The following is an 18092-nucleotide window of genomic DNA, read 5'->3' as shown; positions in this document are numbered from 1 at the left end:
AACGAACGTCTCGCTATATGTGACTTGACATAATCCATAGTCATAAGATTCTGTTCAAGGATGTAGTTGATAAAGGATTGAATTATACTGTAACTAATACAGAAAGGTCAACGACGGAATCAACCTGTCTTCTTATAGCTCTTGGGGAATGTTTCGGATCTTCCAATCACAGTTCGCGCACTCATTCCGTCATACAAAGATTGAATGTAATTTTGAGAAATTAATTTAATGGTTATATACGACTAGAAGCAATAAAAACCTAATGGGTCACACATAAGACTTGGAACCAAAAGAGGAATGGATGTTATTTAATAGATGGAAGCCCAATATAAAGGCCCAAATAATAAAAAGGGGGAAATGCATGTATTATATATATATACATGTGAGAATAAATTTATTTTAGTCAATTATGATTAGATTATAATTGTGGATAAATTAAATATGGAATAATTAAGTTAGAAGGTTTAAAGTGATTAAATTGCTTCTAAATATTATTCTACCAAACAACCTAATGTTATCTTTATATTTAGATATAACTTTAGATAATATTTATGAAGTTTTATTTTAGAATAAAACTATAAAAAAGTTATCTAAAACTATAGATAATATTTATGAAGTTTTTATTTTGGAATAAAACTATAAAGAAGTTATCTAAAAACCATAGATTTTTTTTGAACCCGAAAGTGAAACTTAAATAGATGATGGATTTGCATCCATATGAATAGTGTTCACAAGCCAGTCTCGCACAATAGTTGAAAAGAAATCGCTAGCATTGGAACAGGCAAGCCTAGCTACCAAATGAGCCGCACTGTTCGCTAAACGAGAAATAAAAGCTAATTTAAAAGATGGGGTGGATCTTAGCAGGACTCGACAATCTTCCACAATCATACCAAATTCAGAAATATCCTGCTTTTCAGAGAGAATAGCATCTACCACAGCCTTAGCATCAGATTCAAAAATAACAGCAGAATAACCCATATTAGCAATCCATAACAAACTCATACGGATTGCAAGAGCTTCAATGACACGTGGTTCCTTAATGCTTGGGATAAGACTGCTACTACAAAAGAGGAGTGCTCCCCTTTCGTCCCTAATAACCGCTCCCATGCCGCTGCTCTCTAATTCGTTGAAAATGGCCCCGTCGATATTCCATTTGATAAAGCCGAGGCTAGGCTTGATCCATCTATGTTGAGGATTTGGCGAAAAGTGGTTACCTCTCATCTGTGTGTTCTGTGTACGCGGTAGTGGTTGGGCGGCCGTCTGCGGGGCCGTCTGTATGTGCGTTGTTAGCGTGTGTCGATTGCCCTGAACTGGCGCCTTCTGTTGATAGGCTTTCCAATCCTGAACAACCTCCAAACTAATTCGCCACGCCGTGTCTGCCGGCCACCATCTCATGTGCCACATGACTTTGTTTCTGTGGTCCCAGATTGCTTTGAGTGCACAGCAGATTCTAACTATTTCTTCCAGATTCGAGTTGCTCAAGATTTGGAGAAGCCACTCGTCAAGGTATCTGTTATCCACTCTTGGCACAGGAACACCTGCTACACGCCAAATGTCACCTGCGAAACAACAATCAACAAATAAATGGTTATCCGTCTCTTCTTGCTCGACACATACTGGGCATTCAGTTGAAATGGGGACTCTTCTTTGGGCCAACCGAGCTCTAGTGGGTAAGCACTTTGAACACAGACGCCAAATAAACTGTTTCAGCTTAGGAAGAATCATCAGCTTCCACAACCTCTTCCAACCCTCCTGGGCTCTGCTAGCTTCTACTAGCCCCATACCTGACAAGTAGCCTGAGTGAACATTGTAATGTCCATCCCTTGACCAATGCCAGATCCTCATATCTTCCCCTGCATTGTATGGCAAGATAATATCACAAATGGCCTGCACTTCCACTTCGCTAAAGCAGCCGTTTAGTCTCTGCATATCCCATCCTCTCCCATTTTCAAGGAGCAAGTCTGCTACCATCAAATTTTCCATTCCAGGGACCAAAAAGGAATTTATGCAAAAACCCTATAGATTAGGAACCCACTCATCCTCCCACACTCTGATTGATCTACCATCTTCCACTCTCCATCTAACCCCTGTTTTCAATATACTAATGCCTTCCCATATGCTTCTCCAAACCATACTAGGATTATTGCCTAATTTGGAGATAAGTAAGTCCTCCCTAGGGTAATATTTAGCTTTGAACATTTGACTCACTAAAGTATTTGGGAATTTTAGTAATTTCCATCCCTGTTTACCTAACATTGCTAGGTTAAACACATGTAGATCCTTAAAACCCATCCCACCTGAATCTTTAGATCTACACAATTTACCCCAATCAAACCAATGAATGTTTCTTCTACCCTCAGGTTTCATACCCCACCAAAAAGAATTCATTATTTTTTGCAGCTCATCACAGGTAGATAAAGGTAAAAGGAACGTACTCATACAAAAGGTTGGCAAGGCTTGAGCCACAGACTTAAGAAGCACCTCTTTCCCAGCCTGGGACAGGAATTTGAGACCCCACGCACCAAATTTCTTGCGAAGCTTGTCAATCAGGAAAGCAAAAATCCTGCGTTTGGAACGCCCAATGAGTGATGGTAAACCCAGGTACCTGCCTGTGTCGAGAGGGGTGCACACCCCCAATAATGCTTTGATCTGTAATCGCAAAGGTTCAGACACATTTAGACTGAAGAAAACCCCTGATTTGCTCAAGTTTACTGCCTGACCCGAAGCCACTTCATAATCAGACAGGATGTTCATGACCTTTCTAGTCTCATCGATAGTTGCCCCAAAGAACAAAAAGCTGTCATCAGCAAAAAAGAGGTGTGTTACTGCCGGAGCCCTTCTGCAGATCTTACACCCTGAAATAAGCCCTTCTTCTTCAGCCTTTCTGATAAGTTTAGATAAGACTTCAGCACACAGGATAAAAAGGTAGGGAGATAGGGGATCCCCTTGCCTCAATCCTCTACCAGGGACAACTTGGTCAGAGCACTCCCCATTCACTGCCACCTTGTATTTCACAGTTGTTATGCCATCATCCATCCAATCCAGGTTTCATGAAATCCCATTCTGCCCATAACTGCTTTGAGGAAGTCCCAATCCACTCTATCATAGGCCTTGCTGATATCAATTTTTAAGGCAACCTGCCCATTCTTCCCTCTATTCAATCTCTTCATATAATGTATGCTTTCAAAAGCCACCTGCACATTGTCAATTATAAACCTTCCAGGAACAAAAGAAGATTGAGTTTCACCAATAATCTTAGGGAGAACCCTTTTCAGACGATTATCTAAGGCCTTAGCAATTATCTTGTAGATGACATTGCACAGGGCGATATAGCGAAAATCCTTCAACATTCTAGGATTGTCAACCTTTGGAATCAGAACAATTGTGGTATTGTTTATTCCACTTGGAAATTCCCCCTCACTAAGCCACTTTGCGCAGGCTGCTCCCACATCTGCTCCCAATGTGTCCCAAAATGCTTGAAAGAAGCCCGGATTTAGCCCATCAGGACCAGGGGATTTGTTAGGACTCATAGAAAATAGAGCTTGTTTAAACTCTTCCTGGTTAAAAGGAGCAACAAGTGATTCGTTCATGTCAGGACTGATACACGTGTTAATTACCTGCACAGTGTCACCCCTACTCAAATTCGTAGCCGAGAAAACATCCTGAAAGTAGCTCTGTGCAAGGTCCAATAATTCGGCTTGGTTATCAATCACAACCCCATTCTCATCTGTCAAAGAGGTAATTGAATTCTGTTGACGTCTAGTTTTGACACTGGCATGGAAAAACTGTGTGTTTCTGTCCCCCTTCTGTGAGCCAGAAAACCTTTGCCCTCTGCCTCCAATAACTCTCCTCAGCTTCCAGGGTATCATTAAGTTTTCTTTTGGCTAGGAAATAGGCAGCAATGGAATCCCTGTTTCTACAGCCATGAAATCTTTTCATTTGGGTCCTCCATTTTCTAATTTGGCTTTTGAATCGCATATTGAAACTTTTTCCCCACACTGCCATTTTCTGCACACACTCCTCCAAATTTTCCTGAACTGGTTTGCCCCTCTGGCTTCTCCAGTGACCTCTAACCAGATTATTGAAATCCTGCTCTTTAAGCCAAGCCTCCTCAAAATGAAATCTCCTTTCTCTACTTCTACTTCTCTCCCTTTCCAGATGGAGAAGGAGCGGAAGGTGATCTGAATACCCAGTCATACAAGTTTTGAGGTAATGGTTGTCAAATCAATTCAGCCACTCAGCCGAAGCAAAACCCCTGTCCAGTTTTTCTCTAACCCAGAGTTCGGACCCTCTACCTCTTTCCCAAGTAAAACGGTTACCGTTCAGAATCAGTTCGCTCAGACCACACTCCTCAATTGTTTTAGCAAACTCCTGCATTAAGGGGTTAGGGTATACTGCTCCACCCATCTTTTCATCAGAGTTCAGAATACAATTAAAATCTCCAATCACTACCCAGGGGACAGAATCATCCCTGGCTAATCTTCTCAGTAATTCCCACGACTCGACATGCCTGCTACGATCAGCAAACCTATAGAAGCCCACCAATCTCTAATCCCCCTGAGGAGAATTAGTGATAATTGCCTCAATATGATGATCAGAAAAACTTTTGATCACCACCTGAGTCCCTGCTTTCCACAACAAAGCTAACCCTCCACTACGACCTCTTCTACTGACGGGGAATGCTCCCTCAAACTTTAACTGTTGTTTTAGCAAACTTACTCTCTGATCCTCTACCAGTGTTTCCATCAAAAATACAATGTTAGGGCATTGGGACGAAACAAGCTCCTTTAAGGAGCGAACTGCCCGGTGGTTTTCCAGGCCACGACAGTTCCAGCTTAAGCAACTCATTCCCCCCGGCGGCCTTGTTCTTTAGGGCTCGCCGAACCAATATCTGTGGAACTCCCCTTATCCTTTCCAAGAACAGAGACTTCCCCTTCCTGCCTATCCTCTCCCTCCCCCTCCATTCCCTTCCCCTTATCCTCCCTTCTTCTCTTTCTAATATCATTTATTTCCATCTTAGTATCTTCCCCCTTATCTCCCTCCTCCTCACCCCCTTTTTCCTTACCCTCATCATTCGCTAGAGGCTTAAAGAGAGGCCCTGTGAAAGGACAAATCATAATTTCTCTCTCCCCATCTCTTACTTGCTTGGTCGTCCCCCTCACTCCCTTCCCTCCCCCTGTGTTAGTTATATCCCTCAAAGCTCCCGGTCCCCCTCCCCTTCCACTTCCCAAACCCCTCATCCCCCCTACCACACTTCTATCTATTAGCCATTTTGCCCCACTGTTATCTCCCCCTCTTCTTACTGGGGCTTTAAGCCATTCCCCCCACTCTCTCTGGATCTCACCCCCCTGCATATTGAAAACTCTCTCACAGAAACATTCTGTATGCCCCAGACAACCACAAACATAGCAGAAAATCCCTAGCCGCTCATATTTGAACGTAGCTAAGGCCCATACATTTCTAGTACTTCTTAGTTTTTTAAACCTTTTCAACGGACGGTCACTATTTAGACTGACTCTGATACGCATAAACTGTCTGTGGATACCAGAATTATTGTTTATATCATACTCCTCAAAGGTCCCTAAGAAATTTCCCAGTTGTTTACCAACTATTTCAGACATAAATTTGCACCCAAATAGAGTAATTCAATAAATTCACATCATCTATATGCACACCCCAACTCCATACATTCATAATCAATATGTAATTGTCAAATGACCACGGACCTCCAGCAATCACCCTATCCCTATCCATCGGATGAAAAAATTCAAAAGAGTAGAGGTTAGTGCTTACCTCTTGAATTTCGATCCCTCTCATTGGTCTCCATAGAACCGCCATCCTGTTTTTCATACTCAAGAAGTTGAGTGGTCTGTCCGCCACAAATCTTCCTAAGAATCGGAGCCCTGTATCAAACACCACCACTGGAGCCGACGGTGTAATCAAGTCAAGATGACCTCCCTCATCTCCTTCTATTCTGAGCCTCTCCAATTCCCCTTCCATTTCTGAATACCCCCAACAACAGCTGTCTCAATTAAAACCAAACCAGGGAGAATCCCCAATTTTTGAATTCCAGAAACCCCAAAGCTCCTCAAAGAAAATCTCTGCCCCTGAGCCACGCAATCCGGCTCAAGAAAAATCTCTGCCCCTGAGCAGTGATATCAAGATCAAGAAAGACAAAATCACCTCAAGCCCAAATCAGAATCTAAATCGAAAACCACACAGACAACACAAAACCAGAAAACGCCTCAAAGCACAAGACACAACCAAAACGTAAAACCAGAAATCACATAGCAGCATAGGTCATCCAAAATCAGAGGCTAAACATCAATACTGAATCAAGGTCCAGAAAAAACGAGATCGCCTCAAAGCCAAGCCGAATCTAAAAACGGAATCACAAATTTCAACAAAAACAACACAGCTCTCCCACCCAGAGACTAACCTTCACTGAAATTGGAAGGACCACTCTCACCGGAGACCATCGATCGGCGACGATGCGGCCAGGTTAGCACAGGCGGCGGCAGTTACCCAACGGTATTCAGTCGAGAGAGACGATGGCGAAGCAGCGGCGGCGATATCACGTTTTCTCTGATACGTCCAAGGATCGCTTGTGGAAGACTTGACTCTAAATCCTTGCAAGGTGATAGCTTAAGATTTGAAATGAAGATTTCACTTAACCTATCTAATTGGAGTTAACTCGGCCTGTACATGTAAAACGAACGTCTCGCTATATGTGACTTGACATAATCCATAGTCATAAGATTTTGTTCAAGGATGTAGTTGATAAAGGATCGAATTATACTGTAACTAATACGGAAAGGTCAACGACGGAATCAACCTGTCTTCTTATAGCTCTGGGGGAATGTTTCGGATCTTCCAATCACAGTTCGCGCACTCATTCCGTCATACAAAGATTGAATGTAATTTTGAGAAATTAATTTAATGGTTGTATACAGCTAGAAGCAATAAGAACCTAATGGGTCACACATAAGACTTGGAACCAAAAGAGGAATGGATGTTAGTTAATAGATGGAAGCCCAATATAAAGGCCCAAATAATAAAAAGGGGAAAATACATGTATTATATATATACATGTGAGAATTAATTTATTTTAGTCAATTATGATTAGATTATAATTGTGGATAAATTAAATATAGAATAATTAAGTTAGAAGGTTTAAAGTGATTAAATTACTTCTAAATATTATTCTACCAAACAACCTAATGTTATCTTTATATTTAGATATAACTTTAGATAATATTTATGAAGTTTTATTTTAGAATAAAACTATAAAGAAGTTATCTAAAACTATAGATAATATTTATGAAGTTTTTATTTTGGAATAAAACTATAAAGAAGTTATCTAAAAACCATAGATAATATTTATGAAGTTTTATTTTAGAATAAAACTCAAAAGAAGTAACCTAATTCTATCTAACTAGAGTTTAGATACAAGAGGCTATATATATCCCCCCTTATAGGTGTACTTGGTTAATCCCGAATAGAGAGAGAATTTCGACCAGTTTATTGTAGAAGAAGAAATTGCTCCGCTCGCTTCCATTCTATTGATTTCTTCTCTTTCTCTTTATCTTTGATCTTATGTTGATTTGTTAGAGGCAATTTATTTTGGTTGCTATTCATTGGTTGTATTCTAATCGTTTACTTGTTTGATTGTTTGTTTTGACTGTGTTCGTGAAACTCGGGATTAAGAGTTGTGGGCACTTCGTTTGCAACTGTAGATAGATCGTCAATAAAGGTATTTCGTTCTATCACTCTTTATATGAAATAACGATTAACGGATCTTGGTTTAAGGAAATAGGTTAAAAAATTTATATTTCCGCTGCCAAACGTTTGCCTATTTTCCTTCATGACATACAACTTATTTTCTCTCAACAAATCCAACACCACCTTCAAGTTCTCTACATGGTCTTCCAAAGTCTTGTTATGGATGAGTATGGCATCGAAGTAAACCACAACAAACTTCCCAATCACGGGGTGAAGTACCTAGTTCATGAGCCGGATAAAGTTGCTAGGTGCATCAGTCATCCCGAATGGCATCACTAACCACTTATACAACTCATTCCGCGTCTTAAACTCCGACTTCCACTCATCTCCAACTCTAATTCTGTTTTGGTTATATCCACTCCTCAAATCAATCTTGGAAAAAACGTCGAACTGCTGAGTTGGTCTAACATGTCATCAAGTCTTCCGAATCAGAAACTTGTATCGGATATCGATCTTGTTAATAGCCCTACTATTCACACACATTCGCCATGAACCATCCTTCTTTGGCTTTAGTAAAGCTGGGACCACGTGAGGGCTCATACTCTCTCTCATGTACCCCATCTTCACCAACTCCTCTACCTTTTCTCTTACCACCTAACTCTCTTTGGGACTCATCTGATAATAAGGGAGACTAGGTAGACTAGCTCACGACACTAGATCAATATGGTGCTGAATATCCCTTAGGGGTGGTAGCCCATGAGGTAGTTCCTCCGAAAATAGATCGTTATACTCTTCTAGGATCTGGCCCACTTCTTCCGAAAACTCTCTATGCTCTTCTTCACTATGTGACTTCCCACTCGCCTTGACCATTAACTACATAAACTATTTGGCTTTCCTCACACTCATTGATAAACGCTTTGTGAGTTGGACAAACAACTAATAAAGCCTTCTTTTTAGCTTTTGGTTCCCCCACTATAGTTGTGTGCACATACCGAACATCATCCTTCACAAACTGATACATGTTCCTCCTCCTCGCATGTGTAGTATCTCAGTCAAATTGCCATGGCCGGCCCAAAAGCAAGTGATATGCATCCATGTCACAATACACCTCATCACAATATTCCCTTATAACAAGAGGCACTTTGCACCGTTGAGTCACTTTCAGCTCTCCCACGCTCTTAATCCATCCCACACTATAAGGGTTCGAGTGCACTTCCATAACCAAGCCAAACTTCTGAGCCGCAACATCACTAATGATGTTCTCTTGACTCCCACTATCAATGATCACATTTCACTTCACTCATTGCACAAGACAACGAGTACAAAAGAGTTGGTGTCGTTTGTCCTCCTCAATTCGGTTGGAGAAGGAAAAAGAAGATGAAGAAGAAAGGAAAGAGAGAGCGAGTGAGAAAAAAATTAATAAAAAAATTATTTCTGAATTTTGAAAAGTCGAAAGAGGTAAAAAAAATTGAACGAAAATGCCATTTTATATGTCATCATTTTTTATTGTGTTAGGTCAAAGTCCTTGATTTGTTAATCGTGACAATCATATAGTCCTCCTTTTGGGAAAAAAAAACACACTTCATATACAAATCAGTATAACTACAAAGGTTTTTTTTTTGGAAAGACTGAGAATTCTATTTTAGTTATAATTAGGTCAAACTTTATGGTATGTGTATTATATACATAATTTAATTATTATTTTTAATTATTCTCACTCTCCACTTAACCAATCCATTCACTCCCATTATCTACAACTAACTATAAGTTTGTTAAAGGATCTCGCCTAACCAACCATTTACTCCCTCAAAACTTCTTTATTCTCAATTTCATGATCTTCTTTCTTTCTTCTACAACCACTCTTATGTTCATGTTGTTTCCCCTTATTCTTTATTTTCTATTGTTTCCTATTTAATTTTGGATTTATTCGTCTACTATTCAGTGATGGTTTGGTGATTATTCAAAATTGGAAAATCCTAACTAACTGGGAATATTTTTCTTATTATAGCTTTTCCATTTTTGAGTTTGAGCACTCACGTTTTATGCTTGATATTGTTTTAGTTTACCAGAAGCACCAAGAGTACTAGTAGGCGCTAATTAGAAGGATGAGCAAGAGCAGTTTCAGAGTCAGAACTGACTGAAACATTAGAGGTTATGGGGGTATGAGGAGTAGCGGTGGAGTCGGAGCAGTTTCACTTGAGATAGTATTTTGATTTCTTTAAAGTTTTTCAGTTGGATTATGTCCATGGCATTGTATCTTTTAGGCTTAACATTTTTTGTTTGTATTTACTTTTGGATATTTTGAATTGGTAAGTAATGTGTTTTTGTTTAATTAGTTTTTTGCATTATTTAATTCAATATGATTTCATACAATGATCAATAAATTTAATTAATAATAATAATTTACAATGAGTCAAAAAAAAAATTACAATAGTTAAAATAACCCATTAAATTACTGATGAAATTATTATCCCCTAGTATCAGTAATGTATCATTTGAACTATGCAAATGTTAACCAAGTTTCTGATTGAAAATTTGATCACGGAAATAGTTTTTAAATATCCAGTGAAAATGGATACCGAATTTTAGATATAACCATTTACATGTGACAATAATAATTGTGATAAATATTTTTTTTAGTGACATCTAACTAAAGTTATCACACAATTTTAGTTGAAATTAAAAGATAATGTGTGACAACATTATGACCCTGTTTGGGAATTAGCTGTTAGCTGTTAGCTGATTACATTAGCTGATTTGACTAGCTGTTTGTGTAGACCTGTTTGGTAAAAATTAGCTGATTGATAATAGCGGTTTGTGCAAAAAGACGAATAAGGGCATTTCTTTTTTTAATTTTAGGACCTGCAAACTAAAAGTAGGGTTAAAGAAGTCCATTAATTTTAATATTGCAAAACTCTAATTGAAAAAGCTCTTAAAATGAGTTTTTTCTAAATTAGCGTTTTCATCCCAAAACTCTCTTCCAAACCTCTCTCCACTAAACACTCCAATCAGAGGTTTCAGTGGTCAAACCGCTAAAGTTGGTCAAAACCGCTCTTTTTATCCCAAAACGCTCTTTACCAAACAAAGCCTATATATTTGTGACAACATTTTACTTTTCAATTACAATAAAAGTTGTAACAAGTGAAAGTAGTGTGACAACATATTTATTATCATAAATAATAATAATTTTTGTGACAACATTTTATAATCACATTTATCAAAAAGTTTTAGCAACGGACTTTTACGTGACAACACCCGTGATAACTACTTATTGTCACATAAACTTTTATGTAACAACTTTTAATGGTTCTGTGACAATATTTATTGTCACAAATAGCCCAATTTCTTGTAGGGTTTAGACTTAAGTATATTTATATACTTAAGTTAATGGGTGAACCTAAACCAATTATCCTAATTCACTCTATATCTTTTATGGATGGTGTATTTGGCCTATATATGCCAAATTTCCTACGATTTTATAGAAGGAAAATTGATATAGGGACAAATCAAGAGATTATAGTTTTTTTTTTTTTTTTTTTTTGTAATAGATTATAGTTCATTTGATGCATTATTAGAATTAAAATAAGCAAGGTATTCAGCAAATAACGGATGTCAATTGCATATCTCTAGTACATTAGTATTATTATTTTTTTGTTAAAGAAAAGAATAGAAAATGAAGAGGCAAAGTGAGACAGAAAACTAGGAGACATTTGATGAAAGGGCTGATAAAAGGTACGTAATTGAATGAATCAAAATTAATTGGCATGAAGGAAAGTGTTATATATATTCTAACCTAACAACAATAATGATGGAGAAGTTGAAAGTACAATCATAAAAGAATTAATGGGAGAAAATAGCAGCACTGGCAGTGGCAGTGTAGAACCAGAAAAATGGATAAAGCATTATAGTAACATACACAAAATACTTCTGGTTGGTGAAGGAGACTTCTCTTTCGCTCTTTCCTTGGCTACTGCTTCCAACATTGTTGCCACCTCTCTTGATTCTCAAGGTACGTATTAATCTTATCAATTTTTTCATGTTTTGATAAATATATAATATGTCTTTACCTAGCTGTTCTATAGATGAAGTGATTACAAGGTATTCAAAAGCTGAAGAGAATCTGAAAGAGCTAAAAGAAAAGGGATGTACCATTATACATCAAGTGGATGTTCACACAATGAGAATTCATCCTCTTCTTCTCCACACAACTTTTGACAGAATTGTCTTTAACTTCCCTTATGCCCCTCTTATATGGAAAGATAGTAATCCGCTTCAAATTCTGTAATTTCCTTCATCTCTTTAATTATTTCATTTCTTCTTACTTTCTGTTTAATTTCATCGAATATATTTTTCTATTCACAGAGAACATCAAAAATTAGTGAGGGGTTATATGAGGAATGCACGTGAGATGCTGTCTGCAAAAGGAGAAGTGCACGTGACACACAAAACTGCTAGACCATTTAGCTTGTGGGAGATAGAAGACCTGGCAGAGGAAGTTGGACTGCGTAATTTCATTGGGGAAGAGAGTTTTGATATATCGGATTATCCTGGATATAACAATAAGAGAGGATATTGGTATTTATGGGACTTTTCTTTTCCAGTTGGGCTAGCTAGTACATTTAAATTTTCACTCTACTAGTTCTAGTTTTTTCCTTTTCTGGAATCCATGTTTTCATATATGATCAGCTACACATCTATTTAATTTGCATTAAATATTGAATGGAGTACCTTTCAAGCATTCAACATGGGAATCCCTTTTCTAGTTTGCCTGATGATATTTCTATAGATATTAATTTAGCTAAATGATATTAGTTTGCTGTCAGTATAGTAACTTATGGATTAGATATATTAAAGGAATGTACATTACATATATAAAAAAGAGTTATTATAGATTGTTTCTAATATACATTAGTTTAGATAAATTACAGGTTTCAAAATCTAGTAGCATAAGATTAATATATATATAAACAACTTCTTTGAAAGAATATATCTAATAGGTTATTTATTTGTATTTGTATAAAGTATGAGGGGGTGTTTGGTTAGTGACCTCCTGTTTGTTTTTTACATCTCAAAAGCAGCATTCCATGTTTGGTTAGTGACCTCCTATTTGCCTTTTACACTCGAAAAGCAGAGAAGATAATCTTTACTTTTTGGAAAATCAGCTTTTTCCAACAGCAAACAGCAAATCGTAACAGCAAAAACAAATAGCAATAGCAAACAGCAACAACAAACAGCAAACTGTAACAACAAACAGTAGGTAAAACAAACAGGCCCTAAGTAAGTTAATAGAGAAACAGTTAATAATATTGTTTATAATTATTAATAAATAATATTTTTTTGGGTGGTATTCCTATCACTCCTGGGAATCCGCAAGGGGTGGGGATGAAGTTAAAAAAAAATTCAAATGTTACAATGATAAATCTTACCGATCATTACTTTATATATATTTTATTTTAGAGAAAAGTATAAAAATGAATCACGTGATTTTGATTTTTTTTTTATAGAAATTGGGACAAGACAGAACTTGGGCGGGGTGAGCACCCGTGGCCCAAGAACTGACAAACCCGCAAAATATTAATAAACGAAAAATGAGTGTTTGAACAAAAGAAGAGGAAGGAGAACAAACAAAAAAGAAGGGGGAGGAGAAAAGTTTAGAAAAGTCAAGAAAAACGCAAGTGAGAAATACTACAAATATCATCATTGATAAACCTGTGGCACGTGATTTCGATTATTTTCAAACCTAGTCTCATGTTTCAAAACGTGATAAACGGGGAATGGTTGAAGTGCAATAGATTTTAATTCTACTCTTACTCTTATTCTATGTGAGACAAGCTTTTAGTACGTTTTTTTTTTCCAACTAGCACGAATAAGATGAAGTGCGTTAAGATTGATTCAACAAGATGTGTTCAAATGCCTTAACTTAGTTTCATGTAAGCAACGGTCTTAGTCTAATCATGTCAATCTCTTTCTAGTGTTAATCAACCATTTTTACCCCACTAGGGAATGGTCGAACCTAAGCTCGGGACTAAGGACCCGTAAGTACTCGGAAGGTTGTCAATCCTATGATTTTTGAAGGTCGTAGGCTAAAATAAACTTGAATAAACATAGTAAGTGATTAGATACAATTAGACTAAGGGAAAGCAAGCATGATAATCAAAGTAAGAAACAAAAAGAATAAACAAGTATTTAAATCAAAATGTGAAATTATATCGATTAAACACGACATCTGAATGGTTAATAACCGTACTATCTAGATTCAACCAAATGCTAAAAATAAATAGAATTATTTCCTTAGAGCACTTGCTAACCTGGTACTAGTACTCCATCGACATGAATGTAGGAGGACCATTCGCTTATTAGAATATGAATGATAGAAACTTCTTCAATGGAGTGGTCGATGGATGAAGTAACGACTAGCTTTGGGGGAAATACAAAATCTAAAAATATGAATACTTAGAAATGGATTCTAAGTGAATTTATATAGAAAAAAATATTGTAGGGGTAAAATAGTAATTGAATTATATTCAATTCAAAGCTAGCAAATCCTTAAAATTAGTTGACACTTTGTGTCACAATGTGAACATGGCGTGTTGAGGCATTCATCCGCGATGTTGAGGCTCACTGGGCGATGTCAAGGCATGGTGGGTACACTGACACATCGTATCGAGATCATTGGAGGGCGTTCGACACTCTTGGACACGGCATGTCGCAGTTTTAACATGTGTCGAGGCTTCTCGCGCAAACCCATCTCAATAATCAATTATACTCAAAATAGCTACATATAAATGAAAAGCCATCAATATAAAATTATAAACTTGAAATATACGTTTTATCAAACCAATCCATAAATCATATACTTAAGAAATTTTGTATTCATCAAAGAGTTTCTCCCATTTCATATCATTTTCACAATCACAATTACATTCGAGATATCTCAAAACTTTGTCTAATCATGCATGATCTTAGCTAGGGGTGTGCATCGATGCAAAACTAAACCAAACAAAAAAAATCAAATACTGAAATGATCAAACTAATTGACATCGAACCAAATAATAGGTAAAATCGAAATAAAACCGAACCGAAATATTCGGTTCGGTTTAAACCGAACAAACAAATAAAAACCACTATATTTTCTCATTAAATTTACTTCAAAAAAATTGAAATACTTTCAAAATATATTTATATTCGATTATTATATCAACAATATTAAAAAAAATTAAATTTGTAAAATCATATATATATATATATATATAAAAGAATGTAAAATATATGTAATTCATTGTGGTTTGGGTTTTTTACATTTTTTTTTGCAAACCGAACCGAATACCGAAATACACTTTAAATTAAAACCGATGCCAAACCGAAATATCAAAAAAAACGAATTCAATCGCTTTGATTCAGTATACGGATTAAACTGAACCGATGCACACCTCCAGTCTTAGCCAACACTTCTCTGTCATACATGATAAGTCTTTCAATTGTGTATACATACACATGTCATATTCCTTAATGAATATAATATTTAAGAATAATAATAAACTTATTCAGATTACTATTGATGGATACCAAAATCATTCTCATAAGTTCCCAACCACATTTTCTCACTCTAATTCCCAAAATGTCATAACTATATACCATTGTCATTCAATTACTCTTTGTTTCTTAAGTAGTGTCCATTTCCAAAAAGAGAATTGATGAATTCACCGTGATTTCTTAAGTCCACCCTCACTACACAATGATAACGTTGGTGTTAAATATCACTAAAGGATCCTCGAATTTTTCTTGGAAGCTCCAGTTCAATGCCCTTTGAGTGTTCCTATCAAATAAAGATTGGTAAGATCCCAATGAAGGACTCTCCAACGTTCCAGTCAATTCTAAGCTCAAGAAAGCTAAAGCAGTGAGTAATATCGTGTAATGTGTAAGGATGTACCGTTTGAGGGACTAAAGACCATTTATATAGAAATGCAGAGTCCTATTTAGAAAAAGAATAAATTGATTTTGTTCTATATAGGAAAGAATCCTAATAATGCATAATTTCATGGATTTAAGAGTTATCTATGTCCTCTAAGGACTCCAAATTAGACTAGCATTAAGATGCTCTATTCAGAAAGACGCACACTTCTACAAAAGATGAATTGGATGTTCAATCTAAGTCGGAGGATTCAGTTAATCATTGTCTAAATCAAATCTACATGTCTAATTTGAAGCTTAAATATTCACATTCGTCATCACAGTTTATATGTTTTTATATTAATATGTCAAATATATACTTTTAAGTTTTACTTTTCATTACCAATAAATAAATATATTTTGATTGTCGGGTCATTTTAAAAAATTAATTTAAAAAATAACTCATGTGGTTTCACATTTTCACAAATAAATTTTTATTTTTTTTTTAAGATGACTAAGACCTTCGTTCTTCTTAGCAAAATCACATAACCATCAAATTTGCTAATGTAACAAGGGGCATTTTTATCCAAATATTTTTTTTATCTCTCTTTTTCACTTATCAAATGTCAAAAATATACTTTTATATAATATTTCCTTGTTTAATATTACATGTTTTTCTAAAGATTTTTTTTCGTTCATAATAAATGTCATTCTAATTCGATCAATGTACATTAAGTCACCTTATTATGCTATAAAATATGAGTTTATGAAAAGTAATTAAAATAATAGACTTATTATAAAATAAATAAATAGTTGAATCAATAAAAATAAATAAGAAGCAGCAAAATCTTTTTTCTAATATTCTTAATTTCTATGCAACGCTTTAGAAAAACATATAGTATGAAACAAATGAAATATAATTTATTTTATTTTTATTCTTTCCTCTCATTTCTTCTTGTCTTTCTCTTCCTCCTCTTGCTTCTCTTTCTTTTTCTTCCTTTTTCTTTCTTCTTTTTCGTTTTCTTTCTTATTCTTCTTCTTATTCAAAATCAAAAATTAAAATTTCTAATTATACACACTGGAATGTGCTGGTAGAAATTATTTTTGATTTTTTAATATAATATGAATATTATTTAATGAAGGGAAAAGTTCAAAACAAAAAATTCATGTGGTTTTGCACTTTGACTTTGAAACTTGTAAACTTTTGTAACAAATATATGTAATTTCGATATTAACAAAAATAAATAATTTTGTGTAATAATATTGTTAAAGTTAAAGGGTATTTTTTATCCAATTACTTTTCTCTATTTATATACTCCATTTCACTAATTCTAGTGATAATCCACCACTGCTTCAAGTAGCTATATTTACTACCCCGCTAAAGCAGAAAATAGATTTTATCTGTTTTCGATCAGCATCCTTATGGTTTAAAATTTTACAAAATGATACCTTCAGATTCATTTCGTTAGTGAATACATGTCAAATTGACTAACGGTGTTAAAAAAAATCAAAGGGAAATGAGTTAATTTTATCCTTATAAAAACCACTGAATTTTACATTTTTTAATACCCGATGCCATTAAACTTTAACTAACTCCTCAAAATGAAAACATTCAAGAATTAAAGTTGTTCGGAACGACGTTTTATCATGAAAACAAATTTTTTATTTTCCAAAATCACTATTTTTTAGCTTTCTCTCTCTAAAAATTTCCTCCCTTTCCTAACCAAACAACACTTACCTCAAAACAAAAAATTTCAAGAATTAAAAGTGTTTAGAATATCATTAATTTTTTTAAAAAAAGTATTTTGAGACCGTCAACGGTCGAATTGAGACGTTCAGTGGCCATGAATGTTAAAAAATGTAAAGTTGAGTGGCTTCTATGGTAAGTTTTGAAGTTCAATGGCCATGGGTGTAATTTACCCCTTTAATAATTATAGGTAATAAGCTTTTAGCAAGGCACCATATATTTAATAAATTCAAATTAAACTATTTAAATTGTTTTTAGAAAACAATCACATTATTTGATCCTTCAAACGTTATTGACCTATGGTGATTGCTTCATTCAGAATAAAAAAAATATGTAACTGCTTGGTTCGGAGAAAAAATACAACTAAACATAAATAAGTAAAACATTACAATCCATAAATACATTAAAAGAACTTGAACAACGGCGAAAACGCACCCACTTAGAATCAGTTTTATAGTCTACTTCTGATTTCATTATCTTTCAACGAGTCAAATCTATGTGATAGTATACAAAATTCTTTTGGTTTTTTTACGAAGAAAAACATGATAACACTCATCATGTATACAAAGAGAGACCATGAGGAGAAAAATACTTTAAGGTGTGCAGTCCTAGACTTAATTGACTTCCTATGAATATTTATTGTTTTTCAAATTTCTATATTTGTGGACTCATTAGAAAGGACTTGTATTTTTATGGAGGATACCAGGTTAAAGAAGTGAATGAGATTGCATGA

Source organism: Euphorbia lathyris, chromosome 2 (assembly GCF_963576675.1).
Source record: "Euphorbia lathyris chromosome 2, ddEupLath1.1, whole genome shotgun sequence".
NCBI classification, from domain to species: Eukaryota; Viridiplantae; Streptophyta; class Magnoliopsida; order Malpighiales; family Euphorbiaceae; genus Euphorbia; species Euphorbia lathyris.
The sequence above is the reverse complement of the archived record's forward strand: the minus strand, read 5'-3'. Positions refer to the sequence as shown.